Source organism: Rhodnius prolixus, unplaced genomic scaffold, assembly GCF_049639745.1.
Source record: "Rhodnius prolixus isolate KJV_2025 unplaced genomic scaffold, Rpr scaffold_12, whole genome shotgun sequence".
NCBI lineage: Eukaryota > Metazoa > Arthropoda > Insecta > Hemiptera > Reduviidae > Rhodnius > Rhodnius prolixus.
This window is the reverse complement of record NW_027411635.1, coordinates 16,248,273-16,255,203: the sequence shown is the minus strand read 5'-3', so window position 1 is coordinate 16,255,203 and position 6,931 is coordinate 16,248,273. Positions and strand designations below refer to the sequence as shown.

The 6,931-nt window shown below is 37.7% G+C and overlaps 1 non-coding gene across 1 annotated transcript; it reads right to left on the bottom strand.

Moving 5' to 3' along the window:
- Window positions 1–5,506: 5,506 nt before the first annotated feature.
- On the bottom strand, window positions 5,507–5,641 carry LOC141462101 (U4 spliceosomal RNA). Its single transcript, XR_012463104.1, has one exon. It is a non-coding gene; the product is annotated as a U4 spliceosomal RNA (small nuclear RNA).
- Between the last annotated feature and the right edge of the window lie 1,290 nt (window positions 5,642–6,931).

Genomic DNA, 6,931 nt, shown 5'->3' with positions numbered 1-6,931 from the left:
TCAGCAGAGAAATCTGCCAATTTATAGCCTTACCCACTCCTTTATAAAATTTCCCCACCTCTAGCATGGTTTCAAATTTCTTTTAAATTTAATAGTTAACAAGAATTCAATAATAAATGTTATTGTTCGATGATTTTATCAAAAAAGTAGTAATATTCAAGTGTGCTATTTTTAAAAATCGAACTTACTTGCTTGTAATGCAGTTTTATTAAAACGATTTTATGAAGGGTGTTCTAAGGACATATACAAGTATATAAGGACACGTGTATGACTCGTTAAATGTAAGGTCTGTCGTGTAAGGCGTTGAAGGTCCAAAAAGTACATATACGATACGACTCTGGGCAGAAATGCACTGTAGTTGGACGGTTTCATAGCCAGAAAACTTGGTACGGACATTCCGCTACTCAGGACAGTTTCCTGGATTCGTTGAGATACCAACAGAATACACTGATTGCCACACTAGTCTGAGCTACTCAAAAACCTAATTCTAGACTCTCTGAAATGTGACGCTAGCTGGTGCCACGTTCTACGAGTATATCTTTGCTAAGCACCAGAAACTTTGCAAAGATACGTGGACTTCTACTCGCTAGCCACTAACCAACATTGGCTTGGTACACATAGTTGGCCACACTAGCCTTTATTACTAATCGCTTCCACTTTTAGCTTTATCATACTTCCCACCGCTGCCACCATGTTTACTTATATTAAATCATAAAAAGGCTATAAAGATGTACAGGGTGATCCATTTAAAACGCACCAATCGCTAATAACTTTTTAGGAAAGCGGAATTTCGAAAAAACTCACGAAGTAAACTATATGTTTTTTTTGTCTAGTTTTCAATTTTCTTACCCCCGATGCTGTATCATTATTTTTAGCGGAGTTACGGGCAAAAACCCGATTAAAGTTTCATAAGGACCACTGGTTTTGGCAATGATTATGAAAACTAAACAAAAAATTGTGAAAAATGACGTTGACCCCGTTTCGATATCCCTAATATTTGTCGAGATATTTAAGATCAAAGTTACAATTTTATCTATTCGTGATCGGTTTTCAATATTAATTTTCCACCAGAAATACACGTTTTGGGAGGTCCTCTGACTGCGGAAAATGTTTTTTTGTGACGCAAAGTAAAAAAATAATAATAATTGAAGATTCTAAAATATGTAGTGTGATGTAATGGTTATGGGTGAATCAGGATAAATTTGTTTTATCATCAAATAAAAGCAATCAACACATCATGTTAATGTACCCTGTAAACAAGACTTCTTGACCTATAATTACTGTAGGAATATCTTGCCAAGATGTTGGTGTAGGTGGTCAAGAGCGTGGCTTTGTAAATGGGAGATCTCCCCCAGTTCGAATCCCCCAGTTCGAATCTCGCGAATGACTACATTTTATTTAAAAAAAAAAAGTATTATGATGTATCAATCATTATGAATAACTGCATACGCGGTCATATAAAAAACATACTAGTTTATTAGTGTTTTTTTTCGGATTTCCGGTTTCCTAAAAAGTTATTAGCGATTGGTGCGCTTTAAATGGATCACCCTGCGTATAATATTTTAATAATAATCGTTTAGAAACCGTAATTAACCATCAGAACATTATACGTCCTTATAAAACCCCTCATAAAATAGTTTAAAATAAAACTGCATTGAAATCATTTCAGAATATTGCCTCTCTAGACAACACTGTCCATCACCTTGACAGTGAACTGTAAGAAGCTCCTAGGTAGAGAAAATTTAAGGGTTCAGCAGCTGGATTCGAACCCGGGACCTCCGCGTGGGAATCCAATATGCAAACCTCATAGCTAATCCCTTCCCTTACAAATTATTATTTATTGTTTTAATTTTGCATCGTATTGATTCACCATTGTACAATAACTCAATAACGAATTGAATTTGCTGTTGTTATTTGAAGTAGTAATACGAGTATATTTTTTTCATGATCTAGTACAGTTGTTTTGGTTAAAAACAACAACTAACAACAATCTTGTCTAATTCGTAAGCAAACTACATAAAATTTGGCTTCTAACCGGCTAGATAAGGTGTGAATGGGTGCTATACCGGATTGCAGCGCTATCTCCTGCCTGTGACACTGCACCAAGCTTGAGGGCCAAGTATGTTATACAACTGTCCATCCGGCACCAATATTCTCTACCATTTCAAACAGACATTGTTTAAACCTTTCAATTTATACATTAAAAAAAAAAAAATGCAGTAAATAACTGCATAAAACAGTTAACCTTCAATCAACTATAACATAAAGGTAAACCTAATTTATATCATGTTTTTATACAGCGCCCTAAATTGTAAATTTATCATGTTTTTCCCATTTGGTTTTGAGAATATTAGGTAGCGAGCCGAGCGATCCTCTTTTATTTGAGCACAATTTTAGAGCAAAATTTTTTGAATTTAATTTTTCAAAATAAAACATCAGTTTTAGGGTGCAGCGAGACCAAGATAGTTCTCGGATCCGATAATGTTTCAAACAAAATTAGCCATCTGAATCTTGAATCGTAAAAATTCTATTTAGGGCACTTGCGGGCGAAATAGGTGGTTTGGCTTTCCACCATGGAGTCATCAATGTTCCTTTCGGTGCCTTATCAGCACACTGCTTCCTTAGAATGCCAAGGGACTAGAGTAGTGAAAGAGTATTCACTGCCATTAAATGATGGAGAGCAGTTGGATCAGTTTTAAGTAAGGACTAGCCAAAATTAGGTGTACCTTAGTATCTTTGAAAAATCAAATATCAGAATATTCCTTCTAACGGAGTACACCACAGCTAATTTGAAAGAAACAGATGGACAATTATTAAAGTAAACGCCGACAATTCCTTTAAAGTCCAAACTGGAGGAGGCTTAGATGGCCAAATCAGCGTATGTTTTGTTCATCAATTAATATTCCGTAAAAAGAACAACTGGAATAGCGATGAGGGTAAATCACCAGCCTTTTTCCTTGCTTATATGCCGATACTCAGAAATCGACGATGTGATATTGTCGCCGAAAGAGAGCTGAATCTGTACAAGAGAGGTCTCATTGAATCCCAACCGGCAAGCCAAAATCCTGGCACATAAGGGTGTGAAAACTAGGTACCGCTTCTCGGTACGGAATAAGATATGAAGGAAGTCGGAGGAGGAGACCCACCGACCCGCCAGAGCCCTGTAAGTTGCAACGCCTAGGCGCTACGCTTCCGGCCCACACTACGTAGAAGTAGGGTTAGCTTGCCACCTTAACACTGGAATCGCCAGTGTTCCAGCGGCCTTCTGGACCATATTAAGATAAGATATGAAGGAAGTCGGTGGAGGAGACCCACCGACCCGCCAGAGCCCTATAAGTTGCAACGCCTAGGCGCTACGCTTCCGGCCCACACTACGTAGAAGTAGGGTTAGCTTGCCACCTTAACACTGGAATCGCCAGTGTTCCAGCGGCCTTCTGGACCATATTAAGATAAGATATGAAGGAAGTCGGTGGAGGAGACCCACCGACCCGCCAGAGCCCTGTAAGTTGCAACGCCTAGGCGCTACGCTTCCGGCCCACACTACGTAGAAGTAGGGTTAGCTTGCCACCTTAACACTGGAATCGCCAGTGTTCCAGCGGCCTTCTGGACCATTCTATTTTCATTTTTGTAAATTATTTTTGTTTTCTATTTTGTTTTATTGCTTATTTGTTCAATTAACTTAAACAACATTCTGCCCACAATATTATTCCAAGCTGTAAAACACTTTGTTTTATAAATATCTTGTATTTAAAATGAAAACAAACGTGTTATTATTATAATTATTAAATTAAGAGAAATACTAGAGATTTCTGTGTAGTCTATTATGTTAATTTCAGGTATATTGTAAGCGCTGTGCACTCAACCGTAAAGTGTAGTCAACTTTTAGACTATGTTGAAACTCGCCATTGAACACCAGTTTCCCTGGCTACCATCTGCATACGAGGGTCGTTTGAAAAGTCCGTGCAAAAATAAAAACTACTTAATTTTTGGGGGTAAACCTTTTTTATTTTTCAACATAGTCTCCTTTTAGGCTTATACACTTCGTCCAACGCTGCTCTAGTTTGTTGATCCCTTCCGAATAATAGGATTTGTCCAAGTCTGAAAAATAGCCATTCGTTTCTGCAATCACCTCCTCGTTTGAATAAAATCTTTTTCCCGCCAGCCATTTCTTCATATTGGGGAACAAATAGTAGTCCGAGGGAGCCAAGTCTGGAGAATAGGGGGGATGTGAAACGAGTTGGAACCCTATTTCCATTAATTTTGCGACCACAACTGCTGAGGTGTGAGCTGGTGCGTTGTCGTGATGGAAAAGGACTTTTTTGTGGGCCAATCGTGGGCGTTTTTCTTGCAGCTCGGTTTTCAAACGGTCCAATAACAATGAATAATATGCACCTGTAATAGTTTTACCCTTTTCCAGATAGTCGATGAGGATTATTCCTTGCTAATCCCAAAAGACAGTTGCCATAATCTTTCCGGCCGAAGGAACGGTCTTCGCCTTTTTTGGCGCAGATTCCCCCTTGGTAACCCATTGTTTAGATTGTTCTTTGGTCTCAGGATTGTAGTGATGTATCCATGTTTCATCCACAGTGACGAAACGACGCTTAAAGTCCTGCGGATTCTTCTGGAACAGCTACAAACCGTCCTTGCAACACTTCACACGATTTCGTTTTTGGTCAAGCGTGAGCAATCGCGGCCCCCATCTTGCGGATAGCTTTGTCATGTCCAAATGTTGATGCAAAATATTATGTACCCGTTCATTCGAGATGCCCACAGCACTAGCAATCTCACGCACCTTCACTCTTCTGGCATCCATCACCATATCTTGGATTTTATCAATGATTTCTGGAGTAGTAACCTCAACAGGGCGTCCAGAACGTTCAGCGTCACTTGTGCCCATATGGCCACTCCGAAACTGTTCTAATCGAAGGTGCAGAGTCACCATAATGTTTATCAAGCTTCTCTTTAGTCTCCTGAGGCGTTTTGCCTTTCATAAAGTAGTGTTTAATCAACACACGAAATTCTTTTTCGTCCATTTTTTGAAAATCACTCGACTTCCTCGATTCAAACGAATGCCAAACACAAAGAAATAGACCGATCTGGCTGAAACTTGGTGTGTGTTCTTCCAAGAGATGCTACTAACTAAACATAACCTCGATACGCGCCAGTAGTGCTATCTCTCTGTCTTTGCACGGACTTTTCAAACGACCCTCGTATTACAGTTGAGACAAACTTTAAAAGAAAATTTGTCAATAATAACTGTAATAAGTGGGTGGAATTGTTGGTACGTTCTTCGCAGATATTTATATTTTATAACCGGGTATTTTTATTACAGGCGAAATTAAATTCCAAACAAAATAAAATAAGAGACAATATTCTAACAAGATATTCATTTGGTTATTTCATTAGAAATATTTGGGAAATTCGTTGTTGGCCAGTCTGCGAACAAGTGGTTTATTTTTAATCTGTTACATGTTACATAGTTAAAATAAAATAGATAAATACAACTCCAACATTTTATTTCTCTGAGATAATTTTATTTATTTATTTACCAAACACTCCGCCATCGTGAATAGTTTTCAACTAGCAATAATCCTACCTCAAGAGACCTTCATTTGTTACGATATGGCCATTGCGCTAGACTAGTTTTGCCTAAAATTTGTTTATTTGAAATCAACAAGTATTTTTTTTTTCTTTTAATAATTTAAGGCGCGTCAACATCCTAGGTTATTGGCGCCTGGAGCTTTTTTCAGTGCACTGCTGTCCTCCAGACGGTGTTCTCTCTTTATAAACAACACTGTCCATCACCGGACAGTGTACTGTAAGAAGCTCCTAGGAAGAGAAAAATTTAAAGGCCAGCAGCTGGATTCGAACCCGGGACCTCCGCGTGGAAATCCAGTATTCACTTACCGCATAGCTAATCTTGTCCCACAAACTTATTCTTAGGCAATTAAGAAAGATTGGTTGGCCTATCTTGGCAATATAATGAGTACAAGGTTAAGATCATTGGACTAATTCTTAAAGTATACTACATAGGGAAGATAAAAAAAATTATTTGCAACTTCAGTTATTACTTTAAATAAAAAAAAAATTCGGGCTAAGCATTCAGCCTAGGGAACTACGTCATCTTTAGGACTTATGCTTATTGAAAATCTTAGGATGCAAGATTGGTGAGGAATCGGTCAAATAAAAAACAACAACTCGTCTTCTTGCCAACGTTTCGACAAATATATTGTCTTCATCAGGGCCTGGATATTACAAATACACAAATACAAACAATTTAGAGAATCAGTAACATAGAAAATCAGTAAAAAATCAGTAATATAAAAATAAACAGTAAAATACAATAAATTCTTTATAATTATTGAAACTTACGTGGCTATGCGGGTTGGTTGAGTTACAGAAACTAAGAGTTAGAACTGGAGAAGCAGGTACATATTATACAGATATAGCGGGACTTACACGGGAATTTTGGTAATGAAAATGGGACAATGTTTTCAATAATTGTAAAGAATTTATTGTATTTTACTTTTCATATTACTGTTATTTTTACTGATTTTCTGTGTTACTGAATTGTTTGTATTTGTGTATTTGTAATATCCAGGCCCTGATGAAGACAATATATTTGTCGAAACGTTGGCAAGAAGACGAGTTTGTTTTTTATTTGTCCGATTCCTCGCTAATCTTAAATCCTAAGTTTAACAATTTACGGTCACGAAACCTATACAGGGTGTTCAGCATAAGACTACGGTAACTTCGGGTGGCGATTCTGGGCATAGAGCGATTCTTGGAGATTAGAGCGATAAGTAAGTTCCTTTCATAATGTCGACACTGTTTTGAGGCCTACTTTTTTGCAATTAATCACAGATTTCTGCATCAATTTTTAACATAACCCCAATTATTGTATACCGTTCGAAAGGTGATCGTATGTAGA